Below are 14,242 nucleotides of genomic sequence, written 5' to 3'. Positions count from 1 at the left end.
CCAAGGCTGGTGTCTGTCCAGCAAGGCTGGTATCTGTCCGGACAAGCTCTGAAGCAACAGCTTTTAGGCTTCTGGGAAAGTGGTGCTGAGAACTGGCACGTCTCTGGGTTTTAGTTGTCCCTGGGTTTAGAAGCTTTGACGATCCCAGTGGCAGATTGCAGTGCCTGGATCCTTTTGTGGATCTAATTGCAGGTACCAGTGGACTCAGAATCAGTTAGGTTGGAGAATAACCTCCAAGATCATCAAGCCCAACCTGTGATGTGTCCATTCTCCACCTTGCCTGTGGGGCCAGAGCACTGAGTGCTACATCCAGCTATTCCTGAACACCTCCAGGTGTGGGGACTCCACCACCTCCCTGGGCAGCCCCTTCCAAGGCCTGACCACCCTTTCCATGAAGAAATTCTTTCTCATGTCCAAACTGAGCATCCCCTGGTGCAGTTTGAGGCCATTTTCTCCCGTCCTGTCGCCTGTTGCCTAGGAGAAGAGCCTGATCCCCATTTGGCTACAGCCTCCTTCCAAGTAGTTGTGGAGAGTGATCAGGTCTCCCCTGAGCATCCTTTTACCCATGATAAGCAACCCCAGCTCCCTCAGCTGCTCATCATAGGACTGACTCTCCAGACCTTTCCCTGTCTCCTTTGTTCTTCTCTGGACCTGCTCCAGCACCTCAGTGCCTTTCCTGAGCTGAGGGACCCAAAACTGGACACAGCATGTGCGGTGTGACCTCACCAGTGCCAGGTACAGAGGGATAATCACTTCCCTGGTCCTGCTGGCCACACTATTTTTGATGCAGGCCAGGATGCACTGGCCTTCTTGCTCACCTGGGCACCCTCTGGGTCATGTTCAGCCACAACTCAGACCAGTGGACATGGGGTCTCTTTGTGTCACTGAGATGCTGCAGTTGGAAGGAAGGAGCCTGCAACTTCTGGTGTGTAACACGAAGGTAAAGGGGCTATTCCCATCTGCATCGTGACCTTTACACCTATCACGGGTCTAAAGGTTAATAAAGCTCATGTTTGTTCGTTACACTGAATATCAGACTCGAGGTGATTGTTCTAGGCAGTGAGTGTGTGTCACTTAATCTGGCAGGTTAGGCAATAGATAGAGGACAATGTGTTTTAAAGCCAGGATAATAGCAGTTCTTTGAAAAGCTCCATTTAAAAAAAGAATCTACAGAGACATTTAATTACTTTCAAAAGACACGGGACATCAAGTCTGTTCTCAGGGCTTTATTCCACACAGGCTTCTTCCTGCTTAATTTACTATGGATTAAACTAAACAATGGCTTCCTCTGAATGAGAACATCAATGTATAAATAAATCAGGAATAAGAAATAGCTGTGTGGAGAGACAAGTCCATAGATCACTTCTATACGACCTCCTCCTTCAGGCTGTCACCCTGAGTTGTTCCTTGATTTTATCTGGGGCTTCGGGTCTCACTGGATGACCCTGGAGAGAGTGCCATGCTCTCAAAGAACTCTAATTAAACTGATTTGGAGAACCAGGGCCTTGGACACTTCTCTGTGCATGACTCTGTTACAAATAGCACACCAGAGACTTTATTTCTCTAATGAAAATTGTTATTCAAACTCCTATTTCATTGGGAAGATGATGAAAGTTGTAAAACTGAACTAGATAAACCCAACTTGCACTTAGTTGGCAGTTAATTTTAATCAAAAAGTAGATTGTGTAAGTTCTACTTGCACAGTGATTTGAGAATTATTTCAACAAACTCCGTCAAAAAAGGAGTCAGAACTCATGATAGAATATGGAAAGAGTTCATATGAGAGGATTTCAGTTATTTAAGTGCTTTCAAATGGGCTAGGCTTAAACAAAATTCACAGTTAGGGTGCTCAGAGAACTGGCTGCCTAGGCTCTGTACTTTTAGTTGATGAAGGGTAAGAAGGTTGGAAAAGGGCACCAGAAGAGCTTGTCTTCCAGAGGCAGGAAAAGAAAGTAGCAAGTGAATTCCAGAGCACTCAGAGATCCCTGATAACAAAACCAACCAACCAACCAAATAAATAAAATGCTATTAGTTAGCCAGGCTGACAAACAGCAGTCAGTACTAGGTTTATCGAGAACAAATCATATGAAACCAACCTAATTTAGCTTTTTATGGCAAGACTGACAACCTTCTCTCCTGTTCTTGTATGTTAGCAGTAACATCACAAAGAAACTCTCTTCTCACTCTGTTTCATTGCCTTGCAGTATTTCTCAGTCCTTTCAGAGAACAGGATTTAATCCAGTGCTTCAGCCTTTTCTTTTTAGATTGAAATCCTTCTAAAGGATTGCTTGGCATGTATGAACTCAACCAACCTGGTGCTTCAACAGGTCAAAGGGCACCTTTGTCCTCTACGTCAGAGCTAAATTATTTTGCATCTATGTTTTGTGAGCAGCAGCTGTCAACTAGGTAAATAGCCTTAAAGCTGAAATAAAAGAGCATTAATTTGCAAGTTGTAATTTTCCAAAACTGCTGAACAAAAATCCATCCACTGCTACCCTGTCTCTGAGGGAGGCTGCCATCCCCTTCTTGTGTCGTGCTGCTGTTCTGTTCCTGAGGTTGCCCTTGCATTCACGTGGTTGAACAGTAACTGAATCAGCTCAGTGATCTCACTCAAGAAAACCACTCCCTTGGTGAATTTTTCAGACGGACCAGAAAGCTGGCCTGGCTTACCAGGTGCTCCTGAATGTCAACAGCAAGGGAGGGTTGTAGGCTGGAAGGAAACTACCTCGGAAGAAGGTGATGAAAGGGACACAATTGCACATTGTAGGAGATGCTGGAGTTCCCTGCTGATCTCATTTAAAGCACGCCCTCACAGACAACTCAGGAGTGTGGTGTGGGGATGGGAATGAGCGGTAGGAAGAGGGTGGGAAATCTTAAAACCACCTTGTCCACTGAAGAGAATTTTTAAAAGCAGTGTAGATAATCCTACTGGTCAATGACATTCCAGCTGGACTCCTCCAGGCAGCCAGGCACACAGATGAATTTTTGCTAGTTCAGAGCTTAAGGTAATGGCAGCTCTGCCTGCTCAGTACCCCAAGAGTCAGTTCCTTTGTAAATTGATTTGGACATACAAAAGTTAAGCCATTAATTAAAAGGCAGATTGGGGGACCATGACTGGGCCTTCAGCAGAGTGCTTTTAGTTCTTGTGACTATAATAGCTGTGAACAAATGAGAACACAAGTTAATAAAAATCTTGTGGCTTCCTTGTAAATCTGAGAACTCTTCTTTAGTGGCAGAGAACTGAGGCACATTATCATTTGATGGAGATCACATAAGCTCCTTACTGTAGACAGTAACAGAACACACTCTGTACTTGATGTGATCTAGTAAGAAAATTACTGGTTTGGGGCTTTAGGGAGGCTTTGCAGACCGCTTTTAACATGTCTTATTTCACGGAATTACATGCTAAAAACCATATCAGAGCAACCACTCCTCTCCCAGACACTAAACTTTAAAGCCTTTTCAAAATAATAGCACTGCTTAGTGATCCAGCTTTGAGATTCTTTTTTTTCCCCGGAGACAAATCCTGTTCTTTTTCACCTCTGCTTTCTTAGAAAGTAATGAACTACATTTGATAGGCTTCTTCCTCTGTAAGGAAAATAAAAAAAGCCCTGCATTTGGCAACCTAATTGAGAAGTATTAAACAAAATTTTACATACATCTTGTTATCAGCTCTGTTTGTGACGGTAGAGAGCCTGTGCAAAGTGAAAAAAAAAACCTAATTAAAAAAAACCTTTAAAGATTAATCACATTTGCGTTAGCAGCAAATGACTAAACACGGGTGTTTTTGCGGTACTGGGGGAAAGAATGCCTGGTTCTAAATTCTCCTTCTCAGAGAACAGGGACGGCGTTCTGCATGATTTCCTCAAGCTGGGTCTTGCTCTGCCTTCTTGGCAGACGCCGTCATTTTTCAGGTACATTATTTTTGGGGTTTTTGTGGTTTTTCCCCATCCCCGCTGTCGGCTGCGCTGCAGGGGCACCATCTCCGGGGTCGCTATCAAAGGAACTCTTTGTCGGCGTGGCAGAGCCATCTCCTCCTGCTGCCTCCACAGGTCCAAGGGCTGGTCTGGCCGCCCCAAAATCCGCGGAGATCCCGTGCCAGAGCCGCGCTCGGGTTATTATTATTATTATTATTATCGCGCTGGTTTTTGCAGCGCCGCTGGACCCGCGCCAAGTCCCTTCTTATCTGATGATCCGGCTCCATGAGAACGAGTCCCCTTCGTGACTCACGGCCACCTCAACCTGAAGTTGTTTTTCAGGCTGGATCCCGCAAATTCCCTGCCAATAGCGAGCGCCTCGCTTCTCGCGGAGCCGCTTTCTCCCGGGAGGTACCGAATAAAAGTTATGTGTCTGTGCGATCGCACTCAGGGGGAAACAGCTTCAGAATCACTTCGAAAACTGGGCAGAAACAAAAATTCTAGTTTTCGAACCCGAACAGATTTACGCGCAGTTGTTTTAGTACAAATAACCGGCATGAAAAAAAAAAAAAAAAAATTAAAATTTGCTATCAACACCAGAAGAAGAAGAAGAAGAAAAAAGCCTTTTTTCACCAAAATGCTTTCAGATTAACATTTTATCTTCCTACGTGCGAACCAGCACCTTGGAGTGGTGACAGTCTTAACATAAATTAACAATCTTGACACAAAATCTTAAAAAAACACTGGGGGAAAAAAAAAAAAGCCTTGAAAATAATAATTTCTAACTGCTGTTGCCTTGTAGATGTGTTAGCAAAACCTCTGCATATAAACTATATATAAGACTGCAAATTCTAAAATAGATTGATTAAAAAAAAAAAAAAGGATGTGACTTTTTTGCTCTGCAAAGCCCTTTGTGTGAATGCAAACTGTGTGAATAATAGTAATAAAGTGACACAGGTACCTGAGCAATAGCAGGATAAAACTCTAGCGTGTCACGAAGCAGCATAACTGAGGGAAATTATTTTAAAATATGATTCTCAAAAATGGGTCTGCATCTCATTGGATCTGCCCCTGCAGCTGATTTTTGCCTTCCAAAATGTATTTAATTGGCTCAATGGAAGCCGTGGGAATCTGGGGACTTGCAGGTCATGTTCTTGCCCGGCTCGTGCAGTGCCACATCTCGGGTACAAATCTATAAATGCCGTCTCTAAATCTGCCATGTGAAACCCTGAATGGCCTTGGTGCCAGTTAACCTTGGTACCTGCACTGCAGGCAGAAAACCTCCCAATCAGGCTGGCATGGGGATTAAATTGTTGGATATTGGATTAGAGACTTCTGTTAAGCTGTTGTAAAAAGTCTGGGAAGGACTCCTCTGTGTTCTGGTTGACTAATACTTTCCATTATAAAGGACTCTTTCTTTGGGAAGCATTAACACCTCGGTTGTTTGTTGCAGGCCTTTGATATTTAGCAAGGGGAAATCCCAGAGGCTACAGTGGGACCTATTCATTGCCCAGAGAAACGTGAGTCAGTTCTCCCTGCGCTGGTAAAGTATTAAAAATGCTGGCTCTCTGGTTCCTGCACCAAGGAAGATTAAAATCAGGCTGCCACCCACATCTGTCTGGCTGCCCCCACTGCTCAGATGGCTCAGCTGCCCTTGGAACGTCACCTGAATCGCCACAATTTAGGGCCCAGCATATTTAATAAGATTAAAACCTGGGCACAAAGGTTTCAGCTGCCTGCAAAGGCCTCAGCTTTCGAGGCAGCAACACGGTGGAAGGAGATTTTTACCCTTTTAATCTGACTGTATTTGAGACAGGGCTTTTAAATTCCTTTGCTCTCTCCGTCCAGGATTGCTAAACATCATGGACAACCTGGAGAGGCTGAAGCAGCGGTGAGCACATGTATGTGAATGGTATATAAATCCTAAAGTCAGCTCTGAGAGCGTCTTTAACTGTTTTATTTAGACACAACCATTGTTTTTAATTTAAATGTATTAATTTAAGGATAGACTACAGCTTAAAAATCCACTCTAAAAGAAAGACTCTCTAATAACTCTTGAAATAATTTGAAAGTCACTCAGTAAAGCTAAGAAACTTGCCAAAATTGTAATTTCCTTGTGTAAATCTCACAAGCTGTTATCTGATAAGTAACATAGTGGACTAATAAAAAATGGGATGTTTTACCTACCAGTTCAAACTGTTTGTCTTGTGCATTGGCTTGACACTTTTCCCATGGGCTGTCTTTTTAAAATAAATAAATACACACACATATATATATGCTATGTGAATATAAGAAAACTTACAAGTTTCTTCTCCAAAATGAAATATCATATGTAGGAATATAAATGGCTATAAATTAAAGTACTTTATGTGCATCATGTTGTGTTTATCTTGCATATATTCTCTAAGCATATCAGAGTAATTTAACAGGAAAGCTGAGAAAACACAGTGTTGTGACAAGATTTGGCAAGGATAAAAGTGAAAACTTTAAAACATATTTAGTTTAAAAAAATAAATGCCTTCCAGAGAGTAAAAATAAATAAAGAATTGATTTATTCAGAGTAAAAGTCCAATAAAAGCTGTTTTTCTAGAAATCTCTCTGAATTCCCAAGCCCAGACCTGTTCCTACCGGGGTTTTCCCTCGTGTTGGTTGGTGTTGCTTCATCAACTTCAGTGGAAGTACAACAGGTTCCAAAACAGCCTGAAGTTCAGCCCAAACTGGCTCTGGCAGAGAAGTCCCTGTTTCCACCAGAACATTGTCTCCAGTAGCTGGTCACTGTGACTGAAGCCCATTCAAGTGTCCCCTCTTCTCTTCCAAAACTGTTTTGACTTGGCCAAGACTTACTTGTTACCACCTGGAGATCCTGACCCCAGCCCACGGCAGTTACATCCAAACTCTGATGGCCTTCACTGTCATCTTTATATCCGAGGGAAAAAAATTGAAAATAATGAAAATATAAGTTACAAACATAGCACTTACAGCAGAAAATAAGAGTAATATCCAATTAGATTGCCAAAACCGATAATGTCAGCAATTAAAAGTTGAATTAGATTGCTGTATACTATGAGGCACTCAGACAAAAGACACTCTGTGTGAAGGAACACCTGCATGAGGGTTCCAGTAAGTAGCTTTTATCAAATACATATCTCATAACAGAAAATAAGAGACACCTATTTATAATAATATTTTATTTGTTGGATTCTTTTGTCCCAAAGTGTCCTGTCTCGTTTATACTACAGAAGCTGTTCCTGTATTTACATCCGCTCTTTGGGTGGATATAAACTTGCAGGGTTAAAAAATCTCTTCCAACAATCAAGGCTACAAGATTTCCACAGTGGTAAAAGGAATAAAAGCAAAAAGACCTTTTTATTTCCTTGGTTTAGCCATCTTTAGCGTGGGTTTTTCCTTCACGATAGTGAAACTTTAGTAGTAAATTGTTTCACACTCGGAATGCCTGAAATGGAATCAAACTTAAGAGAGCTTTTAATTAAATATTTGCATCTCTCAAACAAAATGTTTTAGAAAAAATACTTTATGATCTGAACAAGAATCAACTGGTAACACACCTGAAATGAGAATGATTGCTGAGATTATGAACTTTTCAAAGATGTCGGGTCAATGAATAACTGCAGGATAAACGTTTCCAGAAAGATGTGGTCTTTATACTTCAGAATGACATTATTCTTGGGGAAAAAAAAAGACTGTCATGGAAGGCTTGCAAGTATATATGACAAAAATTAATCCTTTGTTGAAAAAGGGAAAACCACACTAAAATAGCTGAAAACCTTTTTGAAGTCATCTTCCTAAAACGTTTCCAATTTGTGGTTGTTAGAACTTGTCTGGTGGAGGAACCCCAGTGGAAATCCTCTGCGTTGGCCATCAGTGCTGGACCTAAAGTAAGCACTCAAAACCTGTAGGTGAGGGGGAATCAGGCATTTGCATAATAATTACAAGGGTCCTGGAAATGTGTGCAAATAAATGCTTGATTTGATGCAAAAAAATAAAACATTTCATTAATCAACATGAAACTAAACGCACATAAATTTAAAACTTTGGTCTCATTTATAGAAATATGTTTTATCCTGCTCTTTAATATACTCCCCACATGCACTCTCATGCAGTGCTGCCTCCAGAGTTAGTGAAGTCCGTGAAATAAAACCACATCCTTCAACATCACAGCTGTAGGCACCTGAATCACTGTGTGTTTCGACATGTTTATGCAGATCAGAGGCGCTCTTAAAACTGAAAACAAGGCAAAACAAATAACAGATATAATAGTACAGAGGAGTAGCCTTGTGGTTAATGTTTAGGACTGGGAGGTAGAAATTTTTGGCTCTGACAATAACAAGTGAAAGCGGAATGTGTGTAAATTGCTTCTCTACCTCAGTTTTTCCACCTGCGAAAAGGGGATAGTGCAGACATCTCTTTGATGTGCTCTGAATTTCATTTTCCATTCCCTCTTTCTTCCCACACATCCACACCATGCCCAGATCTGGGTAATTTTTCCACAATTATCACCCTTTCTTTGTGTTCACATAGAGAAAGTTCTCGTCCATTGTCAAGCAGTCACTTCATCCTCTCTGGCCTAGAAATTCCGATTATTTCCTTCTGTCCACCCACAAAGTGAACTCAAAACTGCTTAAATATTTTATCCCATTTCCAGCATCCAAGGGCCAAGCCTCTCATCTTCTCAGGCAAGTTTAAACATAATTTTCCAGTGCTTATATATGCAGCTTGGTCCACCACATCACAATGCCACGAGCCTCAAGTTTTCTCACCTGCTGTCACGGAGGGGATAATGGAAAGGGTGTTCTTGATGCTGTCAGGAATGGATGTGTGAGCTTTTCAGTGAGAAGGCCCTTGTGCCCACCATGCCAAAAGGGCACAGGTAACGTGGTTAACTTGGAAGGGATAATAGAGAAAAAAAAAAAACCTTCTTTCAGTTCTGTATTGTTTACTCTGAAATAAGACAAAAAAAATTTAAAATATCATATTAAAATGATGATGTTTTAATACAGTTGGGAATAAAATATACAGAGAAAGAATGAGATCAGAATGGAATGCAGATACAATAAAGGGGGCAGTGAGATAATGGCCAATTTAGAGCATTTCAGATTACTTCCAGAAAATAGATGGTAAGTGAAACAGACCTAGAGGATCGTGTTTCACTCTCTGGGCTCTCACAAAAAAGGGTGATTATTGTTTTGCCCGTGGCATTTTGGGAGGGTTTCTAAAAGGTGGATGTTGTCTGTAGGCCTTCTGACAGAGGGGCGCTGGCAAATCCACTTTTAGAGTTTAAGGTATTACCACTCTTAAAAGAAAAAGTGGCAGAAAGAGTGCCTGCCCTCCACCTCCCCGTTTCACATTCAGGTGTATTTGCTTGGTGCTTGCTCAGCTGCCAGACTTTGAGCTGCAGTGGCTGAGACACAAGTTTGCCCTCTTGACAGCTCTGGAACTGGGAGAACCTCTGGCAGACGGGCAGGAAGGGCTGTAACAACTTAGTGCTGAACAACTGCTGCTGTGTGCGGATGAATCAGCAACTGGATGGATTCCTGCAGCAGGAAGAGCCTCCATGAAGAAGGTTTGAATTTAGGCAAAACCTGTTTTATTTGAATTTGATGCCATGCATTATTTTGTAATCAGCCCAGTGTTTTACAAATGTCCAGGGAAAAACATGCAGTTGAAGTTCTAATGTTTTCTCAAAAAAAAAAAAAAAAGAAGCAAATATAAGGCTCTGTAACTATTCTGGAATCACTGCCTGCATAGGCACTTTTCCTTGTAGTTTATCCTAGACCAGGAATTTTTGGTTGTTGTTGTTGTTGTTGTTGTTGTTTTTTTTTACTCCCTAAATTCATATGGAAAACTGGTCTGGAATAACTTAATCTGCAAAATCGCATCCGTGAATCTCATCAATCTCAGGGAGTATCCAACAATTTATTGGCACGTAAATATATCCACGTAGGGAGCGATTTCAGAATATCTCCAGCATTTGCATTCACATCACATCTTGTTTCAGAGTAATTTCTTGTAGGTAAGCAGGCTCTTTAAAAGAGAATTTCAGTATCTATCAGCTGTTACACAACGCACCGGGGTAGGAGTGTGAGGGTGTCGTGTCTGCACTGGCAGTCTGCACCGACATGCAGACGTGTGTGTGCTGCCAGGATTTGTAGAGGAAGCTGAATCATGAGCCAGGGACGTATCTGGCTTTAATATCTGAAGGGATTTGGGTAGTGCCTGAGCAGCTGGACCCTGGGATGTCTCCCAGCTCCCTCAGCCAAGTTCACAGGGCAGCTGGTTCACCGTGGCTTGCTGGGCCATGACACAGGTTCACATAATCCTTGCTCCTAGTCCAGCCACCTTCTGATTTTCCCTGGCTGTGCAAGCAGAACATGGGCAGAATTATCAGGGGACAAGGACAGCCAGGCACATTGTACAGTTCACAGGGGTTTAAGCGCAGCCAGAGTGACCAGAAGGAAATAGTTCAGTTAGCCATGGGCTTTATTTGATGCATCAAATCTACCGTAATGTCTCATACTTTAGTTAAAAAAAAAAAAAAACAAGAACAAACCTAACAGTATATTTAAACAGCTTCATTATTTAATATTTAAAAAACCCTTAATTCGGATTTCTTTCCAGTTTCTTTTCAAAAGCACCTTGAGAGAAAGAAATAAAACAAATCTAGTCAACAAAACAAAAACAATTCTCTATTTTCTAGCAAAAAAATATGAAAATTAAGATATTTCAGCCAGATGCACGTCAGCTATAAAACCGTTTAAATTCAAGCATGGTCAGAGCTGGTAGCTCACAACAAGCATCTAATGAAATGCAGAGTTGCTCAGCATCCATGTGTTGACTTGCAGTCAGTGAAAAATCATGTTTCCTTATGAGTGCAACTAGAAAGCAGAATCTACCCCCACTGAGCAAGTCTGCACAAAGCTGCTTGTATGTTTGTACAACCTAAATATTCCCAGGTCTGGCTCCGTGGCTCGAACATTCCTATTCCCAAAGCGGGAGACCCACCCGCCTCTCGGCTTCTGCATTTCCTGTGTGTCCCACAGCAATATCACAGGTTTCCTCGTGCTTAGATGCTGTAGGATTCTTTCCCAGCAAGTCATAGCTGTTGTGGGAACCTCTGGGGGACCCGAGGGAGGTTGTGGTTGGGTCAAGGAAGGACTGCACTGTTTGAGTGAGGCTGATTATGCACTGCGAGGTGAGCAGAGCTGCAGCCCCAGCTAAAACACACCTTTGGCTCTAACCAAGCCCTGAGCCGTGGAAGCAAGTAAACAGATCTGCAGGGGAGCTGCTGCAAAGCAGAAAAGCCCCTTGGACTTTCTGATTTGAAGGCACAACAAACTGATTTTCCAGGTGATAAAGTCCTGACTTTCCATCATTTGTAACGCAGTTGCCCTAGTTTCATATATACTAATTTTCTTAACCATGGAATCATAGAATGGTTTGGGTTGGAAGGGACCTTAAAGATCATTTCGTTCCAACACCCCTGCCATGGGCAGGGAAACCTTTCACTAGACCAGGTTGCTCTGAGCTTCTTCCAGTCTGGCCTTGAACACTTCTAGGAATGGGGAATCCACAACCTCTCTGGGCAACCTGTGCCAGGGCCTCACCACCCTGACAGTAAATATTTCTTCCTATTATCTGATCTAAACCTGCCCTCCTTCATCTTAAGGCCGTTCCCCCTTGTCCTACCACTCCAGGCCCTTGTCTAAAGTTCCTCTCCAGCTCTCTTGGAGCCCCTGTAGGCACTGGAAGGGTCTCTAAGGTCTCCCTGGAGTCTTTTCCAGGCTGAACATCCCCAGCTCTCTCAGCTACTGTAACAATACTTAGAATTCTGCAGTTTATCTGTACAAGGTGACCTTGAAAAAAGTAGGTTTTATTTTAAAGAGCTCTGACTTGCCATGTTTCCTTATGTGATCTCATAGCAGCCTTTCATTTCTGACAGGTCTGGCAAGCAAATACTTTTTTTTTCTGAATTTAAACAGAAACTCCTCAGTGGCGAGGCAAATAACTTATGAAGATTTATTAATTAATAACCTATAGCTGCCAGTTGCATTAATAAACTAATACAGCACTGAGACAGTTGCAATATGCTTTTTCATTACCAATTTAATTTAGGCTTAATGAAACCATTTGTTTATCAGTAAGTCAATTTTATCTTAAACAGAACAAAAAGCTGTTCAAAACACCAGCAGCTTGAAATTTGAGATCTTCTGTCAATTAATGCACTTAATTTCCATCACCAAAACATCTACAAATCCTAAATATATTCCAAGCACTTAAAACCAGAACAAAAACACCACCTCTCCCTTCCTTTTTAGCACATCAACCCACAGTTGGTTGAGGTAGGGAGTGTTCTGGTGTAGAAAACGCTGACTGGAAGAGCAAAGCTGGAAAGGCAAAAAAAATTGCTTTTTGACTTGAAAGTAGTTAAATGCTCATTGGGTTTACTTGCAGAGATTTTTTTTTTTAATCCAAGTCTGGCTCTTGGGGAGGCTCTTTCTTCAATAATCAACAGTCTTTCCCATTTGTGGGCAGTTTCCCAGCATCAGTGGAATGTCACACTGTGCCATGGCCACCAAGGGAAGAGAGGCAGTGCCAAGGGAAAAGCTTTTCTGCTGAAACACAGACCTAAAGGTGTTCTGTTGCTCACTGTCATTACTCCAGTTCACCAAACATGCAAAGCCAAGAGAACTTCTGTGCTGCACGAAAACAGTGGCCTTCCTGGAGCAAACCCTGCTTTCCTGCAATTGACTTACATGAAAAATATAAATATTGATTAAATCACACACTCCTGTCATCCAAAAGCACCTTGAATCTTACAAATAGAAACATGAGCATACCCACTCACTGTCTTCTGAAACTTGTCTCCTTGCATGATCAAAAATCATGATGTTACTGGAGAACATTCCTCCACAAATAGGAGATGGCACATCCTTTTCTTGTGTGGAGGTTCCTAAGTGCTCCCATAGCCTACACCTTCCTTGAAATACACCAAAACAATCGAAACCAAACAAACAATAAAAAAAGCTGCACATGAGTATTTTCCTCTTCTGTAGAAGGAGAAAAGATTATTACATAGTTATGCATTACTGTTTTATATATATGTATATACAGACCTTGATGAGGTCCCCTCTCCATCTTCCTAGTCTCTGGAGAACCAGGATGATGGAGTGGTGAGTACCTGACAGCTGCACATCTCCAAGAACTCTGCCTGCTGACCTCCTTTTTTGTTTTATCTTCACACTTTCTGTCTTCGCATTTACATTCCCATGGTGGTTAACCACAAGCAATCAGCGATCCACCAAACTGTCTTTGCATATAAAAAGATCTCTTGAGCTCAGGAACCCTCTGGTGCTGAGGGCACAGTGCAAAATCTTCAACAGCAGAAGTAGAAAGCTCTGGCAGTTGACATGTGACAAGGGCAAAATCCTGAGTGGATTTATGTTTAGGTGTAAATAGCACTAAAAAATTACTTTCAGGAATAAACTTCCTATCCTCTCATGCAAAAGAAGCAGCCACAAGTGTCTCTCACCTACCTTACACAGGCAAAAGCTGTGCAGAAAACTACCTTTTTAGAAAGGTGAAATGATAGCCTAGATCCAATCAAAGGCTCTGAAGAATCAACAGGACTAAATTCAGATTCAAGAGCAAGAGGTGGGGAAAGACAAAATGTTCTTGGTGATAAGAATAACCAAGTGAATCAAAGTCAGTGACTCACTGGATACCTTTTAGTCTCAGAAATTAATACACAAAATTCATTTTACAAAGAGGATTTGCCTAGTTCATTTAACCAAGTAGGTGCATCGTGTGTTCCACTTCTGCTACTCATCAGGACATCTCTGCGAGTAGAACAAGAATGTGAAAGCCTTGGTGACAACCCACATCCACTGCAATGGGTAGAATATAGGCTGGTGTTCCTGGTGCAGAGTTCTGAGCTACAGATTAACATAGTAGGTAAAGGGAGAACTCTAAACTCCTTGTCAAAAGACAGAGGAAATCCTCAAACCTCACCCTGCCTACAGTGAGGAAACAGGATCCTCAGTGTCTCTGTCACCTCTACAGAGTACACGACACTTCTGATGGAGGGACCACAAAAAAAGGCCAAGCTGTCATGTCTCAGCCAGAAGCTGGAGGACTGATCATCCTTCTAGTGCAAGGTGAAGATTTCCATCTCTTTAACCCCAGATTCAAAATGTGACATACAGGACAACAGGCTGAATCTCTGACTTTCTATCTGGACTTCCTGGCTTGACCTCAGACCTGTGCTGTCACAGTGGACTTGGCTGGTGGTCAGTGGGCTGTGGTTGGCC

General features: G+C 42.1%; 1 pseudogene; it reads right to left on the bottom strand.

The window, feature by feature from the left end:
* Positions 1-4,342: 4,342 nt before the first annotated feature.
* Positions 4,343-8,473, bottom strand: LOC126648764 (uncharacterized; annotated as a pseudogene).
* Positions 8,474-14,242: the final 5,769 nt, after the last annotated feature.

The sequence above is a fragment of the Myiozetetes cayanensis genome, unplaced genomic scaffold, assembly GCF_022539395.1.
Source record: "Myiozetetes cayanensis isolate MyiCay16 unplaced genomic scaffold, myiCay2020 scf5-8, whole genome shotgun sequence".
Lineage (NCBI taxonomy): Eukaryota > Metazoa > Chordata > Aves > Passeriformes > Tyrannidae > Myiozetetes > Myiozetetes cayanensis.
This window is presented reverse-complemented; position numbering and strand designations above follow the sequence as displayed.